This window comes from Chiloscyllium plagiosum, unplaced genomic scaffold, assembly GCF_004010195.1.
Source record: "Chiloscyllium plagiosum isolate BGI_BamShark_2017 unplaced genomic scaffold, ASM401019v2 scaf_15141, whole genome shotgun sequence".
In the NCBI taxonomy this organism is placed as follows: Eukaryota; Metazoa; Chordata; class Chondrichthyes; order Orectolobiformes; family Hemiscylliidae; genus Chiloscyllium; species Chiloscyllium plagiosum.
This window is the reverse complement of record NW_025211936.1, coordinates 1-25,000: the sequence shown is the minus strand read 5'-3', so window position 1 is coordinate 25,000 and position 25,000 is coordinate 1. Positions and strand designations below refer to the sequence as shown.

General features: G+C 40.1%; 1 long non-coding RNA gene and 1 other non-coding gene across 4 annotated transcripts; one reads left to right on the top strand and one right to left on the bottom strand.

The window, feature by feature from the left end:
- Positions 1-1,076: 1,076 nt before the first annotated feature.
- Positions 1,077-22,821, bottom strand: LOC122547198. Of its 3 annotated transcripts, none has more exons than XR_006310912.1 (7): positions 21,956-22,821; positions 21,112-21,357; positions 18,364-18,434; positions 15,989-16,123; positions 5,043-5,117; positions 1,875-1,960; positions 1,077-1,795 (listed from the first exon to the last, which is right to left on the bottom strand). It is a non-coding gene; the product is annotated as an uncharacterized LOC122547198 (long non-coding RNA). The 3 variants fall into 3 exon arrangements; XR_006310911.1 differs by having other exon boundaries at positions 1,080-1,795; positions 22,370-22,808; XR_006310913.1 differs by lacking the exon at positions 18,364-18,434 and having other exon boundaries at positions 1,080-1,795; positions 22,370-22,807.
- trnas-aga lies at positions 15,094-15,175 on the top strand. The gene has a single exon. It is a non-coding gene; the product is annotated as a tRNA-Ser (tRNA).
- Positions 22,822-25,000: the final 2,179 nt, after the last annotated feature.

Here is a 25,000-nt window from a genome sequence, read left to right as displayed (position 1 = left end):
GTGGTAGTTAACAGACACTGTAACCATTTCGTAGGTGACTGAGCAGCCCACTTGCTTGGCATGAAGAATTATATGAACACTTTTTACTGTTCCATGCGCTGGATTTTTTTAAAATAAAGAATTTGTTTATTAAGTAGGCTAACTTCCATTACTAAGAGGCAAGCAGGAATGTAAGATTTTAAGATAGTATGGATATCTGAACTGCACTGTAAACGTGATAATTAAAAGGGTTGGCTCTTATAGAGGGGTAGGGATGGTCGGTAGGGGGTGGCTGAAAGAGGAGGAAAACAGATGGTCAGACAGGGAATCTGAACATGACCACCTAGCAAGATGGATAAGAGATAGGAAAACAAAGAAACGGTACTTCCTAAGGGGTTCTTAATTTAAAAAAAAACAAGCATTAAGAACACAGCGATCAGAAGTTCCAAGGAAGGCGGACCAGGTTTAAAATTAAAGAAAAAAAAGTTACATGATGACGAAAAACTTAATTATGCAAATCACTGTGCCACTAATGAAAATGAACAAACATCAGTAGCTATAAACAATGCTTAGAGTTGATGTCAACATGCTAAGCTGCTTTTGGGATCTTTCCCCATTAAAAGGAACAATCCAAGAAAGGGGTTAAAAAAAAAAACATCCTGCACAAGACCCAAATGGCTAGCCAACAAATGAGGGCTCTTGTCCTCATCACATTATGTCCCTGAGATTAGACTTGAAGTAATTAAATCCTCCTTCCGCAGCAGTCTGGTTGCGTACTTGACAGTGGTGAGTATGATCAGAATTAACTTAAACATTGTGCTACCACACTACAGATGGCATCCTGTAACTCTGTACTACCATCTGTGAAGCTACCAGAATAAAAACAAAAACAAACCAAGTTTCGCTCAGTTACATACTTTTGAACAAACAGAAAAGCAGAAATGGCAGCCTATGACTCAATCGTTCAAATCCCTATGGCCAGGTATGAGAGAACTCCATTGTATACACAGACAGAAGTGGCAGAAAAATTTTACCAATTTTAAGGAAGATAACTTTTTTTAAAAGAATGTCATAAAAGTTGGCAATTATTCATCAAGATGACAGCAACTATGTGGACTTTTTGCTTTCTCCCCCCGAAGAGATGGAGTGCCTTTTTATTACACCTTGTGTTGCACAGGAAACTTCATGGTAGCATACCGTACAATGTAAAGCAACTCCTTTTCGAAAACCCAATAAGTAGATACAATTAAAATCCATTAGAGACAAGGGCAACAAAATTATTGTTCAGTAATTACACAAAATTGACCTTGAGGAGTCAGCAATCCAATTTACACCACAACAAATTCTCTACCAAATAAATTTGAAAAGATTAGCAGCCACTAAAATAGACAGCCATCACCAGAGTTCAATTTTACCTAAAAATCTTGAAACTACAAGCCCATTCAAACACACACATTCAACTCTAAAAAGTCTAGTAGTGAATTCAATAAGTTCACATGGAGTAAATGTAAGCATGATGATTATGTTCTGTTTTGTTGATATGAAACAAATTTACTATCAGTGCCAGTGACATCTGAGTACCCAACATCAATCCTGTCAAGATTTATTTCTAATTAACTGGATGTTCAATTTTTGATCATTTCTGAAGCGTACACATTAACAGAAACATGTACTGGATATTAATTGGTTAGAATGATGGAGACAGCTATTCATTTATTCAACCAAAAAAGTTGTCTGCATTGGGGTATAAGCACATTTAAGTCAAATGAAGGACCTCTTTGGCTGGAGTTTACAGGTTAACATCGGTCTCTTCCTCCTGTGTGAAAGACAAGCAATTGCGTTGAAGTGTAAATAATAAGCTAGTGAGGAGAGAATTGTTAAGCGCACTGACAAACCTCTGAAGGCTTCTTCTCTTCCTGCCTTGTCCAGGGGTGCTTTGTGTTTGCTGTCTTAGAACTTCGACACCATAATGTTATGTGACCTTGTGAAAGAAGATCGAAAAAGTTACTCTGCTGATGACAATGAATGGAAATTATGCACATTAAGGGGACGCTATTGGATAGTAAGATAATTAAATGGACACCAACTGATTTAGAAGGCACAACAAATCTCAGGTAAAAGCTAACGTTCAAATAAAAAACTGACAGATTCACCGGGATCATCTTGAGGTTGTTTGCTAAATAAACAATAATACAAAAAACTGGACTATGAGAGCAACTGAGAACACTTTCACTGAGTACAGGACTATGCCTCTTTTCATAGTTTCCCTCTCATTTTCTGGCCAAGAGAACGGGTTGGTGAACTATTTCAAGACCTCTGCCAAGATGGTCCATAATTCAGCATGGGGATATTAGGGACAGATCAATTCTTTCCTCTTCTAATCAAAGAAAAACTCACAGTCTCAGGTAACACCTTTATTCAGTTGCACAACAGGACGTCAGAACATAATATGCCACAGACAGGCTATGGTGACCGGTCATGACGCCTAGATTAACAATGCAGAGGATCCAACTAATGTTCTGGGGCCACAGGTTCAAATCCCACCCTAGCAACTGGTACAATTTAAATTCAATTAATTATAAATGATAGCTATGACCATGAAAACATTGTTGCAAAAATCTATCTGGAAGGACATCTGCTATCTTTGCCTGGTCTCAGTGACTCCAGATCCGTAGCAATGTAGTACATTCTTAGCCATCAATGAATTCAACCTTGCAAACTATCCAGTTCCACAACAATTAGGGATGGGTAATACATGCTGACCTTGTAGATAATGCTCACATTCCAAGAATAAATTAGCACTCCAAGGTTAAGGAATCTCCTCACTCTCTGGTGAAGAATAGTGGAATGCTATCTTAATGAATTTGAGCATCAGTGTTAAACTGCCTTCAATGGAACAACCAACTTGTAATAAAATGTTTTTTGCTAAACCTTCACTTTTTGCTTCGGTGTTAAATTCTAACTTACTTAAATGTCCCTAATGTATCTGACGCTATTACCACTGCTGGTTGTGCATTCTACGCACCTACCTCTGACATCGCCCTTAAACCTTCCTCCAAATACCTTAAACTTATGTCCCCTCATGATAGACATTTCCGTTATGGGAAAATGTCTCTATTTATCTACCTACGTCTGTCAACATCTTGTACACCTCTATCAGGTTACCGCTCATCCTTCTTCACTCCAATGAGAAAAGCACTAGATCCCTCAACCTTTCTTCATAAGACATGCCCTCCAGTCCAGGTGAATCTCCTCTGCACCCTCTCTAAAGCTTCCACATTCTTCCTATAATGAGGTAACCAGAACTGAACACAATATTCCAAGTGTGGTCTAACCAGGACTGTATAGAGCTGCAGCATAACCTTGCAGCTCTTAAACTCAACCCCCCGGTTAATGAGAGCCAACACATCATAAGCCTTCTTAATAACCCTATCAACCTGGGTGGCAACTTTGAGGGATCTAGGGACATGGACCTCATACTGCCAAGAACCCCGCCTTTAACTCTGTAATCAGCATTCAAACTCGACCTTCCAAAGTGAATGACTTCACACTTTTTCTGGCTGAATTCCATCTGCCACTTATCAGCCCAGCCCTGTATCCTGTCAATGTCTCATTTCAACCTACAACAGCCCTCCAACACAATCCACAACTTCACCAACCTTCGTGTCATCGGCAAATTTACTAACACACCCTTCCACTTCCTCATCCAAGACATTTATAAAAATCATAAAGAGCAGAGGTCCCAGAACTGATCCCTGTGGAACACTACTGGTCACTGAGATCCAGGCTGAATACTTTCCATCTACTACCACTCACTGTCTTCTAATGGGCCAGCCAATTCTGTATCCAGACAGTTAGGTTTCCTTGTATTCCATGCCTCCTTACTTTCTGAATGAGCCTACCATGGGGAACCTTATCAAACATCTTGCTAAGATCCATGTACACTACATCCACTGCTCTACATTCATCATGTTCCTCACATTTCTCACATCCTCAAAGGATTCAATAATGTTTGTTAGGCATGAACTGCCCCTCACAAAACCCATTCTGACTATCTCTAATTAAACTATGGTTTTCCAAGTAATCATAAATCCAGTCTCTCATAATCCTCTCCAATACTTTGCCCACCACTGACATAAGACTGACTGGTCTGTAATTTACAGGATTATCCCTATTCCTTTTCTTGAACAAGGGAATAACATTCGCCATCCTCCAATCATCTGGCACAATTCCAGTGGATAGTGAGGACGTAAAGATCATCGTCAAAGGCGCAGCAATCTCTTCCCTCACTTCCTGTAGTTACATAGGGTATATCCTGTCTGGCCCAGGAGATTTACCTATCCTTACAATTTTTCAAAATATTTAGCACATCCTCCTTCCTAAAATCAACCTGTTTGAGCATATCAGTCTGTTTCACACTGTCCTCAGAAACGTCAAAGTCCCTCTTAGTAGTGAGTACTGAAGCAAAGTATTCACTAAGGACCTTCCCTACTTCCTCCAACTCAAGGCGCAAGTTCCCTCCACTATCCCTGATTGGCCCTACCCTCAATCTGGCCAGCCTCTTGTTCCTCATATAAGCATAGAACGCCTTACCATTTTCCTTAATCCTACCCGCTAAAGCATTTTCATACACTATTCTAGCTCTCCTAAGTCCATTCTTCATGGCATTTTCCTAGTCTCCCATAGTCACGTGTAAGAGTCTAGTGTAAAAGTCTATCCTTGGTATTTAAAGATAAAAATGCCATTACAGCTCAATTTATTCCAGGAAAAGCTGTGTTAATTATCAAATATTCCCTCAGAATTGAATCCTTGCACAGCACAAGGCACGTTATCTATAGTGCAAACTGAATTATTGTCACTATTCATCAACTGTTATTAATTTCTGTCAGACCGAAGGACACATTTTTGCAAGTTTCCACATTACTTGCTATAGTCTTGCGACCTGGGAATATGGATTTCAAAAAAGATTTGAAAATTCTTGGACCATGAGTCTGTAGAAAAATTCTCCATGACAATTCACTGTTTCCAAAAAGGGATTTTGAGTCCCTGATTGAGGTTCTTACTGTCAGTGGTGTCCGAGTCCTCACTGCTGGTGGAGAACTTCCTCCGTTTCATTATTTCATTATCCATCTGGAGATCTGCAATAATTACAAGCAACCTTCGTCAATTCCAGTAAAGTTGGCAAGATGTTCCCGAAATAACCGTTTTGATTTAAAACAATAAGAACAATTTATACAGTACTTCGCACATGATGAAATAGGACACTGCAAAAAAAGGGGACGTTAGGCCAGCTGACAAATAACCTGGTGAAAGAGGTAAGTTTTTCGGGAGTACTGTAAGAAGGAAAGGAAGTGGAGGAAGGAAATTCCAGAGTCAACATCCAAGACATCTGAAGGCTTGGCCATCAATAGTGAAATGATTAAAATCAGGGATGTGCATTACACCAGAATCAGGAAAATCTCAAATATCTTGGAGGCTGGGGGAGGTGAGTTAGGATTACAGAAATAAGAGAGGCTGAGAATTTTAAAATCCAAATATCTCTTGACCACGAGCCAATCTAGGTCAGAGTGAATGGGACTCTCCATTTATAAAGGTTCTATAGTAAAGAAATAGGCTATTCTCAACCAGCCCATCCTATATTTATGTTGCACTTGTGCCTCCCTCCTTAATTAATCATGTAAATCTATTAACTAACTTCTCCTTCAAATATTTGTCTATCTTCTCCTTCAATCCATGAATGTCATTAGCTTCAAGCCGAGGGAGGGTGAGGAACATGGGAAAAATAAAGGATGGAGGTCATACTTTGAAGTTGCGGAGCTCAATCCTAGAGGATGTAAAGTGCTGAAGCTGAAAGTGAGGTGCTGTTTCTCCAGCTGGCATTGTGTTTCATTGGAATGCTGCAGCATGCCAAGAACAGAAATATTAGTACGGGAGCATGGTGGCTTATTGGAATAGCAAGCAACTGAGAGATCAGAGTCTTTCCTACGAACAAAGTAGAGGTATACAGCAAAGCATTCACCCAGTCTGCGTGTAGACTCACCAATATAAGTGAGACCGCACAGTAAGCAGTGAATACAGCAGATTGGATCCTGCTGAGATTCTTCAGCACTTTGTTTCTTTTTATTTCAGATTTCCAGCATCTGCACTATGTTGCTTTTATTTTGTTGGAGGTGAATGTTGTGGTCAACTGCGTCAAAGTCTCCAAACAGGTTGAGAAGGAAAAGGATAGATAGTGTATTTTTATCACAGTCACATAGGATTATCATTTGTGTATTTGATAACAGCTTTTTGTTACAGCAGAAAGGGTAGAACTTGATTGGAGAGATTCAACAAAGAGTGTTTGGATAAGATAGGAACTGATGTGGAAGACAAAATATCCGAGGACAGAAACCACCAGACTGAAACAAGTTTGTGTATACAGTCAGTGGGAATATGCAATCCACAGGGGTACAACAAAAACCTGTAGATATTATCACACCTTTAATGCAAAATAAATATCCCAAGGTACTTCTTAGAATTTAAAACTGATTTTAAAAAATTCATGCTAAGTCAAAGAGAGGGAACCAAACAATTTGTCCAATTATGGCCTTTAGAACCGGACAGGGTTAGGGAAGGGAGTCCAGAGCACAGGGTCTTGACAGCTCAAGTCATGGCTACCATGGTGCTGAAGGAAGAGAGAGTGCAAAAAATGGCCAGAGTCAGAGAAATGGAGAGTTTAAAAGGTTAAGGACAGAGAACTAAGGACGTGTGTGAATATTAAATTGAGGTATTGAGGTTTCTCGAGGTCAGTAAGAACAGCTGATAGGAGAGTAAACTTGGTGCAAAATAGAGTACAAACAGAGGAGTTTTGCCTGAACTTTACAGAGGATGACAGACCAATTAAAAGAGAATGCTAACAGGTAAGTCTAAAGCCATCAAAGATGTGGTTGAGGGTTTCAGCACCAGCCATCTGGTCAAAGGAAAGATTGAAGATATGCAATGTCATTGAAGTGAAAGAATCAGTCCTCATGAAGCAGAAGTTAGAATGGAGCACTGCAATTGCAAACAGTCTGCTTCAATCTGAGACCTTTGCCATGGATGGGATGGAATTAGTGGAACAATGGTTGCGATGAGTTCTGAAGACAATCAATTCTTCCAATTCATTACTGGACGAATGTCAGCTCATTCTAAGGCTTATACTAGAGACCATCTATTGGGCACTGCAAACCAGGAAGCAGATCTTTCTCAAGAGTCATTATGAGGCCAACTATCTTGTGCTTGACAAAGAAATACAGCCTGGGTCACTACAATTGTGACACCTTTATGAAAGTACCATTTCACAGGATAGTAGTACACGATGTATCTGGCTTATTCCTTCAAACTTGCATGCAAATACCAAAACAGCATTCTAGAGAAAGGACCAGGTTGCCATAAGTGGACAGCAGTATCCTGCTGGTCCTCTCAAGAATCAAACTGGCATGACAGGTGGCCCATTTCAGTGTCTCCTGTACAACGAGGTACATTGTACAGCATTAGCCGATAGTATCACCTAACAGCTTCATTAACCTGTTTTTATATTTTGTCTCTGACATGATAAAAAGTCACAAGGTAATTCACAGGGGCAAAGCACAATGTGAACGAAGCATACAATGACACTGATTTCTCTGGAATCAGATATACAAAATACATCTTGTGCACTGAGAAACATACCGATACAAGATAGAGACACTCGTCTCTGTGCTCATACAAACATGGAGGTCGCAAATCCCTGCAAACGTCAGTAAAAATGGAGATCTGAGCTGCCATGAGGTCATGTAATGCATCAAAGGACTGTTCATTTGTCCACGGAGGAGTCCTCCAAGTCTGGGTTCTTTTGCAGATCCATTGTTATTTTCACAAAAATAGAAAGGTCTCTTTGAATGGCAAAGTTGTCGATGGCACATCCAAAAGCATCTACAGAAGATACTCAGAACAAAGCATATTACTGAGGTCCTCCTAATGCATCAAAGCAACCAGAGCTTCCCTTTAAAAGGTCCCAATGGAACATCAGAGTTCCAAGATGCAATGAGAACTCTGATAGAAGAATGAACTTACTTGTGATCCTCCTCAGCTGCAGGTTTTGCAGTCAGTCACCTACTGCCCAAGAAATCAAATGATAATTGATCATGAAGAGCTCAGAGGAAACAGAATTCCTGAGATAGGGGGCACTTGTGGTCTGGTGGTAATGCCCCTACTTCTGAGCAAGTAGGCTTGGGTTCAAGCCCTACCTGCTCCAGAGGTGTGAAATAATATCTCCGAACAGGTTAATTAGAAAATGTCTAGAACTCCTGGGGAGGGTTGTTGTGTTGTGGTGGTAGTGTTCCTACTTTAAGACAGGATGTCTGGGTTCAAGTATCACCTGCTCCAGAGGTGTCTCACAACACATCTTAACTGGCTGGTTAAAATATCTAGAATTCTTGAGGATGACAGCTACACTGACAACTGCTGGCATCAACATGTGGGAAATGTCTTAACAACTAATCAATAATGATCTGAACATTGATATGTCTCTCTACATTAAGAAGATCAAGGATGTTGATTGTTGGTGTTCGCAATGCTGTATGCCCAGCTATTGAATTGCATGCATTAATGAACAGATAACATGACAGAAATGGAATGTCTTCACACACTGCTACCAATGATTGCTGTCATGCCAAACTGGATAAAATTCTTCAGTTCTCCTAAAAACACATGTGTGACAAATGCCCATCTAAGTGACAACTTAGCTGATATTATAGTGATTTCTTTTGACTCACAAGCCAGGTGATTCAAAACAGTTTTTTCACAAGTTGTGAGACAGGTGCCCAAGCAAATGATACTGGCTGCAATCTTTCATGCAGATATTGGTTCACAAGCTAGAAGAGATAAAATCAGAGACTTTCAGGTAAACTGGAGAAAAGAAACTCCATATTTGCTTTTGTGAATCCAGTGATCACTCTTCAAAGCTTCTCCAGGCTCCAAATCCAAAAACTTCTGTAAGGGCTATCTAATTTTAAGTTAGCCTTGGTACATTCTCAGCCAATTAAGTTGTGGTTAATTCTACATTTGATTATAATGAGCCTCACAGGATGCTTTGGCATCGACTTGACAGTGCCATTAAGAGAAGATGGAAACTCAGCATAAACAGGTCCTAAGCAAATTCCAAGCCTCATCACTCTAGTGTACCATGCCACCAAGCTAATCTCAGAATTACGCAAAAGTACCTCTTTAACACCAATTTTCAGCTTTCTAAAAGACTTGTTATGCCTCTGTTCCTGGCTGATGACATGCCATAAACCTGTCCTCCCAATTCATACATTATCTCCATCAGAATCCCTGGCATATATCTCAACCCAAAAAATCTTTATTGATGATAAGTGCAAAGAAATTGTTAAGGCATTCATTTGACGGTTCTGTTATTTTAACAATTAAACTGTGTTTTTGAGTAGCTCAGCACCTCAATTACAATGGCAGTGTCATGCAAACGTATTAATAATTCAACCACTATTATCACTGACAATAACATCTCTCTCTAATTGCCACACGCACTCCATTAAGCATTTCAGTTGCTTCCCTCAAATTATCTGTTCTAACTTTTACTCAACACCTTGTCTCTTTTAATTCTGTCTCCACTCTACTCCTATTTGGCCATTCCAACAAATAATTGCTAACCTCAGATTGTTTCTAAGGTTTTTACACACTGCATAAAAAAATGACACTCAATTACATTTGCCTGTACTTTACTTCAGTCATATGAACTATTAGACACAGACATATTTATAATTTCTTACTTTTCTTTCTTTGCTTTCATTCTTATCAATATCATTTTTACACAGTTTGGATCAGAACTTGGATTTGGGCTGTAAAGTTAACCAGGCAATATTGGCCTTGCTAACATTGTTTTAAGCCCAGCTAGATTTTTCACTTTACTGAAGCGAATGGAAGTGAATATCAGGCAGAGATAATAGTGGATGACCAATACAAACACAGCCAGCAGATGAGGCTCATTATTACCTGTATGAAATCACAATAGGTTGTCTTCCCACGTCAACTACTTTTTAAATGCCGTCCTCACTTGTTTTATGTCTGTTCACACAATTCCACCATCTATCCCCCAGTTATGCCTTGCACCTTCAATTAAATTGCACGCACAACAATTCTCTCATTCAGTAGCATCACAGAAATTGCCAAAACAGACTTCATTCAATTTGTCCTCTGCATTATGGCTAGTCCATGCCTAAAGTACTGATGATTGTGTTTGCATGAAAAAATGACCCCACTCCTGCTCAATTTCTGGTATACTCCCTGACTCTATTAAATATCAGAATTTTCCCAAACGTAACACCCACACAAAAGACACATAAGTAATGTATCCCAAACTCCAACTGGTACATTTTAATAGCATCTGGGCGGCACAACAGTACAGTGGTTAGCATTGCTGCCAGGGAACCAGGTTCAATTCTACCCTTGGGCAACTGTCTGTGTGGAATTTGCACATTTACCCTGTGTCTGCACTGGTTTTCTCCGGGTGCTCCGGTTTCCTCCTACATTCCAAAGATGCGCAGGTTAGGTGGATTGGCCATGCTAAATCGCCCATAGTACCCAGAGATATAGTCACAGAGTTATAGAGATGTACAGCATGAAAACAGACCCTTCGGTCCAACCCATCCATGCCGACCAGATATCCCACCCTCCAAATCCTTCCTATTCATATACCCATCCAATACCTCTTAAATGTTGCAACTGTACCAGCCTCCACCACATCCTCTGGCAGCTCATTCCATACACGTATCACCTTCTGCATGAAAACGTTGCCCCTTAGGTCTCTTTTATATCTTTCCCCTCTCACCCTAAACTAATGCCCTCTAGTTCTGGACTCCACCACCCCAGGGAAAAGACTTTGCCTATATATCCTATTCATACCCCTCATAATTTAGAAAACCTCTATAAGGTCACCCCTCAACCTCTGACGCTCCAGGGAAAACAGCCCCAGCCTGTTCAGCCTCTCCCTGTAGCTCAGATACTCCAACCCTGGCAACATCTTTGTAAATCTTTTCTGAACCCTTTCAAGTTTCACAACATCTTTCCGATAGGAAGGAGACCAGAACTGCACGCAATATTCCAACTGTTGCCTAACCAATATCTGTACAGCCGCAACATGACCTCCCAACTCCTATACTCAATACTCTGACCAATAAAGGAAAGCATACCAAACGCCTTCTTCACTATCCCATCTACCTGCGACTCCACTTTCAAGGAGCTATGAACATGCACTCCAAGGTCTCTTTGTTCAGCAACACTCCCTAGGACCTTACCATTAAGTGTATAAGCGATGCCAAGATTTGCTTTCCCAAAATGCAGCACCTCGCATTTATCTGAATTTACCTCCATCTGCCACTTCCCAGCCCATTGGCCCATCTGGTCCAGATCCTGTTGTAATCTGAGGTAACCTTCTTAGCTGTCCACTACACCTCCAATTTTGGTGTCATCTGCAAATTACTAACTGTACCTCTTATGCTCTGTGTAGATTAGGTGGATTAGCCATGGAAAATGCTGGATTACAAGGATTGGGTAGGGGAGCGGGTCTGGGTAGGATGCTCTTTGGAGGGTCGGTGTGGATTTGATGGGCCAAATAGCCTGTTTACACACTGTAGGAATTCTAAGATCTTGGTCATATGATACAGAATAAAAATTAAATACGTAAGTTAACTGAAATACTTTTATATAAATGAAAGGCTATATACCTGTGCTTTTCACAAAATAATATAGTTTAATCAATGCCCAAAACACCAGCAAGAATTTAGTAATAAATTATTATAAGCAGAAGGCAATGGTGGATGAGTATCACTGAACCAGTAATCCAGAATCCCAGGCAAATAATGTGGGTATGTTGATAAAAAAAATTTAGAATTAAAGAGCTCACCTAATGGCAACCATGTCACCATGGTGAATTGTCATTAAAAAAAATCATCCAGTTGACAAATATCCTTCAGGGTATGACATCTGCCATCTATATCTAGACTGGTCTACACCTGACTCCAAGCTCACAGTTACCTACCTTCTGAATTGGCCGAAGAAGTTAAGTTGTATCAAACCACTACAAAGTCCAAACAAAGAAACAACACTGGATGAACCAGCTGGCACTGACCTAGACAGTGGCAAGGATGATGGCAAATGCAGCCCTGTAAAGTCCTCCTTACTAACATCTGGGGTGGGGTAACTGGTGGGGTTCCCGCCTCAGGCGACTGACTGTGTGGAGTTTGCACATTCTCCCTGTGTCTACGTGGGTTTCCTCCGGGTGCTCCGGATTCCTCCCAAAGATGTGCAGGTCAGGTGAACTGGCCATGCTAAATTGCCCGTAGTGTTAGGTAAGGGGCAAATGTAGGGGTATGGGTGGGTTGCGCTTCGGCGGGGTGGTGTGGACTTGTTCTAAACTGCCTGACACAGTCATTCTCACGGAATATAGCTAACTTTGGCCTCACTGATCGACCTGCCACAAATGCACCTGCACTTGACAATAATCAGTAAGAGTGATCATTGCACAACCTTACTAACATGAAGTCCCATTTTCTGACTGAAGGGTAAAAACATTGACGTGTTAAACCAGCCATGATCATACTGAATAGTCCTGCACCTATGTTCCTCTACCTATTGTGTGACACCATTATTTAATTCAAACAGACCTATCAACTCAAAATTAAGCACTCATGAAGCTTCATGGAGCAGCACCAGACTGTTAATCAAACACAATCTAAAAAAATTTCCCCCACTCTACTATTACCATCAAACCAGGAGATCAACCCTTGTTCAATGAAAAGTGCAGAAGGGCATGTCAGGTGCAACACCAGGCATACCTAAAAATGAAATGTCAGCCTGACAAAGTTACAACTTTGTGCTTGCATGTCAACCAAGCAGCAAATCACTGATTACACCATCAACATATCAGATAAAAGCTCTGCAGTCCTGCCACATCTAGTTGTGAATGATGATGACAACTAAAAAAACTCACTGGAGGGAGGAAGCTCCACAAATATCTCTATAATAATAAAGGAGTTCTGCTCATCAGTGTAAAAGATATTTGCAACAAACCTTCAGCTGGAAGTGCCAAGTGGACGACCTAACTTGGCCTCCTCCAGGGGCCCAGCCAATCTTCAGTCAATTCAATTAATTTCCCTTCATGTGAGAGCAAGGTGCAGCTGAAGGCGCTGGATATTGCACAGGCTATGGGTCCTGGCAACATTTGGCAATATTACTGGCAATGTATACTCAAGAACTTTCTGCACGCCTAATTAAGCTGTCCCAGTACAGTTACAACATTGGAACTTGCCCAAAAACGTTGTTCCTTAGAAAGCACCTACCAAACCCATGATCACAACCATTGACAAGAACAAGAACAGCAGATAGATAGGAAGACCACTACATGCAAGTTCCCCTTAAGCCCCTCACCATTTTGAATGAAGTAGTGGTAATATATTTTCAATGTTGCTGGGTTAAAACCCAAAAGATGTCTCTATATGGAGGCATCTTCACAAAATGGAAGGCAGCACCATTATTTAATTCAAACAGACCTATCAACTCAAAATTAAGCACTCATGAAGCGTCATGGAGCAGCACCAGACTGATAATCAAACACAATCTAACCAATTTCCCCCACTCTACTATTACCATCAAACCAGGAGATCACAGAAGCACCATCACCCTCTCAATAGCTATAAGGGATGGGCAATAAATGCTTGCTCAGGCAACAACACCTGCATCCCATGAATGAATGTTTTTGAAAAAGAGGCCTCTTAACCTCGAGCATGTTGTAAAGTGTCCTGCAACAAATCACTAATACATCTTGGCCAACAGATCTCAAATCATCACAGCCATCATTCTTGTAAGATGGCCACTCTTCCCTCCAGATGTCAATAATACTGTATGTCTCAAATGCAGCCCACATACAAAATGGTGCCCAAAGAATGATAGAATTTATAACTCTATTCAGTCCAGGTTTCGTTGTATCAAACAGTGAAACAAGTAAGTTGCTAACCAGTTTATGCTTGCAAAGGATCCTATATTTCATCAGCAGACCTGCAATGTCAAAGTGATAAAGTAACTCTCCAAAGCACCAAAACAATCAGTCTTACATCAATAACTACCACTCTCTCCTCCTCAATCACAAGCAGTGCATCATTTTGTGTTGTCTCCTGCAAATTTACCAATGCTTTCCAAAATATTTCAAGAAGTGTGCAGGTTGTAGAATTGCCTTTGATGGTCCTGCAATACCAGTTTGTTTCATTGAAGTTTCTGGTCTTTCTGCAGAAAGTGTTTTGGGGCGGGGGGGACACTGATATTATTGCAATGACAGTATGTGCTCCACAGCAAACCATAAACAAAGCCCTGAACTTGATGCAAATGAAAATCACTGCTAGTATATTTACACTGCACAAATTATGTCATCTACATAAACCTCAATATCTCCCAGACTCTGCACCATCAACCACCCTAGGAATTACATAATGATGCCCTCTTACTAGATAATGGATTCTATTTGTTTTGTACCCATCACCCTCCTGAAACAGGAGCAATTCCTGAATACTGTCTGCTGCCAAAAAATAAAATCACTGTCACTTGAGATGCAATTTTGGAGAGAAGGGTAATACTGCACCACAGTATAAACATTGCATGAAAATGTAGGAAAAAAAACTTGCTAACTGAAGATGGAAAAGAAAATTCAATTTGTTGCAAGGTTTATTCCATCTATGCAATATAACTGCCCTCAGCTCCTCATAATGAGGTCTATAGCTCAGCTTCATTATCTCCTTCTTGTTTATGCTTACAGCTTTAGGAACTAAATCTGAATGAACAATACCATACACATCTATGAAACAATTCAGGCAAACATGACCCACTCCACTCTTGCCACAATAAAGCAATGTATACTAATTTACAATCACTCCTATCAGTGTGACAAATATGACAGAGATTTTCATTCTAGATCAGTGGTGCTGGAAGAGCACAGCAATTCAGGCAGCATCCGAGGACAGGCAAAATCGACGTTTCGGGCAAAAGCCCTTCATCAGGAATAAAGCTTCGGGCAAAAGCCCTTCATCAGGAATAAAGGTTCGGGCAAAAGTAGTCGTGGCCGAGTGGTTAAGGCGATGGACTAGAAATCCATTGGGGTCTGCCCGCGCAGGTTCGAATCCTGCCAACTACGGTGATCGTTAGAGATTTTCATTGCTTACCTGGGTACTTCCTAATAATAGCAGACCTTCACCTACACATCCTTCCAAGAACACACATAGCCTTCAGTAACCTATGTATGAATTGCTCCCCTCACGTTCAGCATTTTCTCTTTTCTGGTGGTTTGCCCTTCTGATAAATAAAACGTATTCATTCCCTGTGCTGTCCACAAGACCTCATAGCATATCATCACAAAGCAAGTTCTCCTCATCAGCCCTGAACTTGTGCACTCCACAGCTGAATTAATGGACTGAGCATCGTCAATAGTGAACTCATGATTTTCGAAAAGACTAATGCTGGCCTAACCAGCCACGTTCACATTCCATGGAATATATTTCTAAAATACCGATATGGAATCAACACTGCAAGTTTTTACCCATTTAATTATCCCATTTGTTATAGGGTGAGGAATGATTGCGCATTCAACAATTTGTGATGATTAAAATTTCCCAACATTAAATTGCTAAGCTTTGATGAAATTTTAAGAGAAACACACACACAATGCGGCCAATGTCATTGTGTGGGAACTCCCACACAAACTTCTGGCAACTATGCCCAAATGCAAGTCAGCATCCTAAAATGATTGGTTTGCACTGCAGAGACATCAGAGGGACAGCAAGACAACAAACTCAAAAATACATGCCATGAAGGAAGTCGGAGTTTAGTAATGTAATCTTCCAGAGATATCCAGCCAATCAGTGAATACTTTAATGGGAGAAACATTCCAAAAATATAAGATTTCCAGTAACTAATCAGAGACAACTAGAAACCAATAAGGAATGCTTACCTTGTGATACAATCTTCTGGTCTTCTCAAATAATTTGTCTGTTTTTCCAGATTATTCGCTCAACAGCTACATCTTGCATTGCGAATTCTAACAGCATTTCCAGCCAATCAAATGCATCCACAAGTGTTAAGGCATCTAAACATGAACAGAAATGTTACCATATTGCCTTCATTCAAAACTGAGGTCTGAAAAAAGTTCAAGTTAGAGCACTACAAACACTCGTGATTTTAAGATGGCTTTTTAAAAAAAGTCACTTTTGCAGAGTGAGTCGTGTAGTGGGTTGCACCATATTTTTCCACCTGTGGGCTTGTAATCATATCCAGCTGGAACTGCTCCTCCAACTCTTTACTGACATCTCCAAGTGGCTTGAGTTTACAGTAGTTATGAACTCAGTTCTGTGTGTGTAAAATGATCTAGAAATCATTTAAGAAATGTCAATTTTGCTCAATTTAAGTAATAAGAACAGCTAGTCAGAAGTGACAATGTCATCTTAATGTGATGTGGGTGGGTACTAAGAGGTAAAGCTTTAAATCATAGAAGTGCAAAACATTTATTTGTTAAGTACAATAAAATCTTAAAACACATCTTTAGCCACATCAGGAATGCAAAGGATATCTGCCCCACATCGCAGAGAAATCTTTGTGTTCCAGCAGAAAACTGGCATATATGTAGTTTGTAGTGTCTTTGACCATGGTGTGCTGGACAGGAAGAGGAAGAAAATTCCTCACTGGTGAGTTTTCTCAATAAAATTACTCACATTATAAACTGTCTCCCTGAAGTACTGTAACTTGAAGGAATTAGCAGTTTGATGGAAACTTTCAAGTCCACATTTAGCTCTACAGTACAATAATACAGATCTCTTATGGGTTGAGATAAAACCCACACTGAGGCAATTCAAAGAATAAAACATGTGTTGATGTCATGACTCATACAAATCAATATGAAGTCTCAATGTTTTTACTGTTTGATGCTGTTAGTGGAATTTTCTAACACAGATTCTTAAGAGTGTTTATCCGAAATCTACACTGTTCTTATTAAGGATATGTGTTAACATTTATTAATGAGTCCTTTAAATTCAGGACTTAGTTTGGAAGAAGGAAAAAAACATTATAAAGAACATTACGCATTCCTCTGCACCCCTTCATACCATTACCACCACCACCCTTTATAAACAGACATAAGAAAGTGTGAAATTAAGTTTACAAAAGAGCTATCCTAAATATTTAAGATGTATATTTTGACACACTGCTTTCTTGATGTTCAGAGATCTCACTGAATTCTTGAGATTACAAAATGATCAGTTTAATGAGGGTGGCAACATGCATCCAGAGCAAAACTGGTCTGCAGGACAATAAGAGTTCTTCAGTAAATACAGTCACCTCCTTGCAGCACTGAAGACCCGTGCACACAAGTCAACTGCTCACATCGCCAAACTGTTACACTTTAGCTCTGACATTATCAGGTAAATGCCAATGTGGAAAACAGACTAGCTATGTCCTATCCACAAGAAACTAGACAAACATAATTCAACCAATTACTTTCCTATCAGCCTACTCCAAGATGGAAGGAGTAAACAATAGCTCCAAACAGTCACCAGTTGCTAGCCAGCTAAGTTCTGTACATCATTTCAATCTTGAATGAAACATTTCCACAACAGCTGATTGTAAGAAAAAAGTAACAGTTACCTACATCCATCAAGGAAGCATTCAATGAAACAATACACCAAAGAGCTCGAGCACAACTGGTCAGTAGGGGGCCAAAGTAAAATCCCTCGGTGGCCACAAACATACATAACATGAAGGGAAGAAGGAAAGATACCTTTAGGACTACCAAAATTATTCAAGATGGTAGGCTGTGGGCCAACATCATCTATAGAAGCTTCATCAAAAGCTTTAATTACAATGTCAGGAGTGAGATCTTTATCAATGATTCAAAAATATTCAACTCCATTCAAGACTTCTCCAATAACAACACAACTAATGCCAACCAATGGCAGCAGTGTGTATCACCCGCAAAATGTTACTCACCAAGGCATCATTGAAGGCGCCTTCCAAATCTGCAATTTATACCACCAAAAACAATGAGGGCAGCAAAAACATGGCAACACCACCAGCTGCAAAAGCATGGCAACACCACCAGCTGCAAGTTCCTTTCCAAGCCACATACCTTCGTGATCTGGAACCATATTCCTTTAATGTCCATGGGTCAAAACCTCAATACCTCCTTCCTATCAGCAAGGGCTGCAGCAGTTCAAGAAGGCAGTGATGTCCTTTCCCCTGGGCTCAACTTTGACAGTCCCTTTGCTGGTGGGCTATGACTGCAACAATCACAATCTATTGAATGCACTCTTCAAATCATCAGGATTATTTTCTTACCTGCTTGAGCACAAAGAATACCTCGTAAGCAAGTTCTCCAAGTTCTCCTCCAGCTCACTCACCCTTGTAACCTATAATATATCACAATTGTCACTAAGTTAATATCCTGGAATTCCCTACTTAATGTCATTCAAGGACCACCAGCACAGGGAATCAGAGACACAAACTGAACACCCAATGTGAATGTCTCAATGCCACTAAGGATTAGCAATAAATGGAGTTTATTCAGAAGGCTGAACAGTTGTGTAACTTCATACAATGTCGTGTCTCTCTTGATGTCATTGCATATAAAAGGATTAATTAACCTGTAAACATGTATTCAAAATATGTCATTAATTATAAGGGTCACTACTATAGCTAATTTATTAAGTTAGATTTGGCTACCTGCTTTACCAATTAGTTTTTGAATAGTTTTGTTTACAGGCTCTTCTGGTAACACTATTTATCCACAGATTATTGTTCCAAAATGATCCATGGAAAGCAAGATTTGCTTAAAATCCATAGACTTCCACAGTTGTACACATTTAATATGTTGACTCTCAGATCAACCACAGACTCATTACTTGAGGGTAAATTATCCTATTTTGTTGCATTTTTCCCCTCGTGATCTCCTCAGGTCAAGAATAATTTTGGCCATAAGAGCAGGTGGACTATGTGTTTCATGCCTTCCAACAATATTAGTCTAAAATCCACCACTAGGAGGTGTGCAGAAACCACCCAGGAACAACATTGGGAGAGAAATTCACAGGCAGTGAGGTTGAGATGTTGCTAAAGGGGAAGGTGATGTGGTCGCAATCAGAGGTGAGAACATGAAGTATTGCTAACAACAGCCTATGGTTTGAATCTTCCATCAAACTGCACATTAAGAAGTATACTTTTTAAACGCGTCACTTTTTAGTGGCAGCTTGCAGCGGTGCCTGAAAAGACTCATTGCTAAGTCTATAAGCAGACCTGATTTTCCAGAGTATTGCCAACCAATGCTGACCGCATTTTAGCAACACAACAATATTATAAACAGGCTTTAGGCCCTGTACTTGCATCAGCAAACGACCTTCTGTCTTCTGCAGACATGGGCCCTTGACACCTTTTGTTGCTTATACCAATATCAATTCCCTAAAACAACATAACTGAAAATCAACAGAAAAATCAACAAAACATCAAACTTGCATCGGACTTGAATTTTATTAGTCCTACACATTATGCAACCATGTCATTTAATGCACTATCTAACCACCATCAATCCAATATAATTCATTTCAAATCAAAAGGGGCAGACAAGGACTACAAGCTCTACAAAGAAGTGTTCCTTTTAGCTTACTGCTCATAAAGAAATAAAAGGACTTTATGGAGAATACTATCATCAACATTAACCGCACTTGCATGTCACATCTCAAAGTAATCTCAGACATAATACCGACCTCTAGATCACTTCCTTTTAACTCACTGTCATAGAATCATAGAATTCCTACAGTGTGGAAACAGACCCTCCAAAGAGTAACCCACCCAGACCCATTCTCCTACCCTATTATCCTCCATTTACCCCTGACCAATGCACCTAATCTACTCATCCCCGAACACCATGGGCAATTTAGCATGGCCAGTTCACTGAATCTGCACATCTTTGGATTGTGGAAGGAATCCGGAGGAAACCCACACAGACATGGGGAGAATGTGCAAACTCCATACGGACAGTCGTCCGAGACTGGAATCAAACCTCGCTGTAAGGCAGCAGTGCTAACCACTGAGCCACCAGGCTGCCCATTTTAAAAAAAAATGTTTTCTTAAAAAGCTGTGATCACAGTTTTTTTAAAAATGTCTTTGCCCTTCACCAAAGCAATGAAGCAAGGGAGGAACACAATACAAAAAAACCCACAAGAACACCAGTTTGCAAAGTAATGCAAAGCCAAGAGATGTTCAAAGGAAGGGGGAGGGGAACCACAGCACAACTGTCACATTTCCCTTTCCACATTTATATACTTTGTCAAGGTTGACACAAACTCTGAAACGTGTCATAACTATAGCAAATAAACTTCAGAAATTCAATTCACTGTTTTATAACCCAAGTTGTTTACAAACACAGCCCATGTGAAAACACTAAATTTTTTTACCATAATGATAAAAAGTTTAAATTATTTCCTGAATAATTACAACCACTTCTAATTTTGCCTGTGGGTGACACAGTGTGAAATATTCATTCTAACTAACAAAAATATCTGCAAGTTATTTCATCTTCCATTTCCAATTAAAAAAGACATGACACTTTACAAGTTGGATTACGTTGTGACAGTCCTTTCTATTCCCCTGGAGTACAGTTTAGTTTTGCACGCGAATAATCAGGTTCTCAATTCTTCAACTGGTTTTTACACTGTTCTGGGAAAAAAAAATATTTTCATCACTGGTGTTACACTGCTTGTATATTTTGCAAATTAAGATGATTAAAGTTGTCCAACACGCCCCTCCCCCTATAATCAAAATAAACTACCAGTACAGAGAGAGTTAATGTAGGTCAACGGTCCCTCCTCTTCCTCAGTCTGTAGGTCTTCGCCCAGTGCGTGATGCAGCTACAGGTCAAGTGATTACCACTCGGCATCAGGCAACACACACGTGTGCATCTGTCATTTTTAAACATAAAAAAAAGTTGTGCATCCAGAGGAGTTTTCAAAAAAAAGGGGGGGGGTGTTAGAGTTTGGATGGGGTTGGGAGGAATCGGTGCTAACCAAGTTTTGGTGCGTGCTGTGCAAGTTATACCTGCCTGTAGAATTCAGCAACTTTTTTTCATCTGGCTTTGCCTTCCCTCTTTCTCTGTTCGCTGGGTGGATGATGTTGTTGTTATTGTTGCTGCTGGAAAGGGGGTGGTGGGTGGGATGGAAGGGGGGGGGGGGTGTTGAAATTGGACGAGCCACGCCTCCCCCCCGGTGAACCTGAGCGCAATGAATTCGGGATAAACAACAGCCACTCCCCCTAGAGTCAGCAGCGCAGCTTGCATTCAGGAACCTACATGTACACAGAGAGAGAGAGAGAGAGACCATTTATTAAACGTATTATTTTTTTAAAAAAAACCACAGCTCCTACGTTGCAAACGGTTGTCCCAACACACACATCCCACACCCTCCCCGGATCACTCCAATTCAAAATGATGTAACTCAATAAAGACGATGCATTTTATGAAAATAAAACATGTCAATGCTCATTTCTTCCTCCTCCCCCCCCCCAAACACTTTACTCTCCACCCCCTTGAGAATCTACATCCCTCTTAAAATATATTTAAAAAGCAAGCACCCCCTACCACCACCATCCCTTCCTTCCTTCCTTCCCAGCCTGGGGTGCCAAAATATGTAAACATTTTTTTTGTGAAGAGTCCCGGACTGCAGTAACTGGTTACACGGAACAGCGATATTATAGCAGGGGAGAGAGAGAGGGGGAAAAAGTTGAGGCATGCACTTCTGGACCCCAAAATAAGTAGAGAGGAAAAAAAAGGGAATGTGTACGCGTGGGGTGCAGATCAAACCCCTCTTTCTTCACAGCCCCCTCCTTCCAAACATTCAAACAGTTACTTAGCTCTCTCTACTTAGAAACGATCAATAATAATTACCATGTATTTTTTTTTGCCTGCTTAAGCTTCGGATCTATATGCCTCTTTTTTTTTGCGGTGACTGTCCTCAGGCCACGATGGTGATGATGGTGTTGTAATGTGAATGCGATGGTGCTGATATATGTTAAAAGCGGCGCAGGAGGAAACGCACATCGATCCAATTGTCCATTAATACATTTAAATCTGTGTGTGTGTGTGTGTGTCTCTCTCTCTGCCCCCTCCCCTTCCCCTTCCCTCCCTCGCTGTTAAAAAAAACATGCAGTTACACAGGGCTGAGATGGCTGCCAATGAAATGCAATGGGCGCTCTCTCCCTCTCACACATACACACACAGAGAGAGAGAGAGACACACACACATACACATACACACAGTTTGCAGCTCCGCTCCTCTGCTCTCTCTCTCTCTCATTCCCACCTTTTCAGATCACTTTAACGCAGTCCTGTTGCGTTTCAGATCCTTTCGCCCCGATCCGGATTTTTTTCTCTTTTTTGTTTTGCAAACTGCATCTTGTGTGGGGGTTTCTTTTTTTTCTAGCTTTGCTACTTATTTCTTTTTCCCCTCTCTCTCTCTCTCTCTTATCTTCCCCCTTCTTGGGTTTTTTTTGTGTGTATGTGCAGTACGATCCCTTTCCGGATAATTTGGATGTAAAAAAAATAATAAAAGATGAGAGAGGTCGGACCTTAGATCTCAGGACGAACTAGACTCACTTTGGGAAATTTACCTCCAGAAAAGCCAGAGATTTTTTTTCTCTTTTTTGGCACTGGCGGACACTACAGGACCTAGCAACGAAATAGCTCATACTTCAAAATCTTTTGGCGCCATATTAATGACGTACTTAAAATTGCCTCTTGGAAAAAAAGACACGATCTCCCTGCGTCAAAGCCGGCGTCTTTTACTTAAATGTTGCAACGCACCAAAGACAGGGGAAACTCAAGAGAGGCGTGCAAAGAGGAAGGGGAGAGGGAGAGATGCACGCCTTTTTTTTTCAAAATATCTTGTTTTGCTCTTATTAAATGTCAGTTTCCTCCCAGCGACTGCATGCAATTTTATTTTAAATATTTAAATTATCCAGTGGTGTTGCAATGAGAACGCCTTACTTTTCACGGTGGGGATGTTGACACATGCAAAAATTACTGACCACACTGAACATTAAAGTACAGGATGCAATTAACAGATCTGGAATGTACTGTCACCACTCTGGAGATTAATCTCCGAGGTCATTGAAGCAGAAATAAAGTTATCAACCACCTTACACTCAAGTGCACCCTTAAGGTCAACTGGCCACTTACTTTTGGGGAAGGAGCTTCTAATTGTTAAATTTCAAATTTTTGTCAACTCATCATTACATGGTCAAACGTACTCCGAAAATGGTATTATAATCAAGTGAATTGTGCGACACTGAACACTAAAGTATAGGATAACTACAAGGCGATCTAATCATAATCAAGTGGAGAAATGATGGTAATCCATCACGTGTCTCTTTCATTGTACAAACTCAACAAGTTCTGAAAGCTTTATTTACTGTTTTATTATTTTAAATAGATGGAGTGCAGGAGAGATATAGACAGCGGTGAATTGACTTGCCTGGAGAAGCGTGTTTCCTTTCCGCACTTCAGTTTGTTACCTATCTTGTTATGTGTACGTGATAATAGTTAGTTCCATTACTTCATGATAATCGACGAAGTTGAGTTTTGTTCGTCGTCAAATTGAGCTGCAGCGTCTCTTTCATTCAAGTGCACTGATAGAACTTCTTTCTATTGTGTGTGAGGCAGTCAAGGACTTTGCTTTTAAATGAGAATACGGCCTGTAAAAAGACACTACAATGCTCTTGAGGTAATAGTTTTACTAAATCTCCAGGTAGTCCCAAATATTTGTGATTATGCTCTTTTCAAACTTCCGTAGATCTATTCAAGGAATTAAGCCACAAGTCTGTTGTATATTATATTTGAATATATTTTAAAAATTACAACTGTCAGAAAACGTTTGTTCCTAAAGGGTTAGTTGAACTGGTAGTTGCATTGGAAATGTGCACCTAACAAGGTATTGTCAGTGTAGATGTTCCATAAGCAATTTACACATTATGGGCTCAGACTGGTTTTGTTAAACAAAGTAAAATTGTTTTATTTTTTACCAATGTGCATACTGTGATTTAACTTTGGTACATTTTATCAATATCATTTAGGATATAATATAGCATCGAAACCATATAAATCTCTTATAGAAAAATGTAACAACATAGCATTCAATTCCAGTCTGTCACAACTTAGGTGTCACCCTCAGCACCTTGTGTCTGTCACTGTGTCTCACACCTGCACACACACAACATGGGTGCTAGGGAAAAAATAAACACTACTGCAGTTAGGCGGTAGTATGGGGGTTAAAAAAAAGGAGAAAAAAAATAAAACATTACATTCTCTGACTTTATGTGAGCAGTGCCCTCAGTGATAGACGAGAGAGAATATGCCAATAAAAATGTGTATATATTTTGTCTGTATCACTTAGCAGTATACAAATTCCCCCATAATTCTCAAAAGACATGGGAACAAAGCAAGCCACTTGTAAAGCTTTTGATATCTTAAGGTGTCTTTCACACTGAAGTTCTATATGTCTGCAACCTCTGACTGACTTTGGCAATACACTTACTTAGAAAGGAAAACATGCAGAATTCTGACCCAAATCTGAAAATTCCAAGATGCTTACAGTCTATAATTTATTTCCACCAAATGAAATTGAACACTGATTAACCTTGCCCTCACATTAACAGAAGTTAAATTGTTTGACTGCAAATGGTCAGGTAGAAACCAGAGCAGGCCATTTAACCCAGTGAGGCTGTTCTGTCATCCAGTTAGATCATGGTTGATAACTTACCTCCAATGCCATTTTCCCACATACCCTCCATATCACTTGATATCATTAGTCTGCAGAAAACTATTGAACTTTGTATTAAACATGCTCAACGATTGAACTTCCACAATCCTCTAGTTTACAGGATTCCAAAGTGAAGAAATCCCTCCTCATTTCAATTTAAATGGCCTACAATTTACC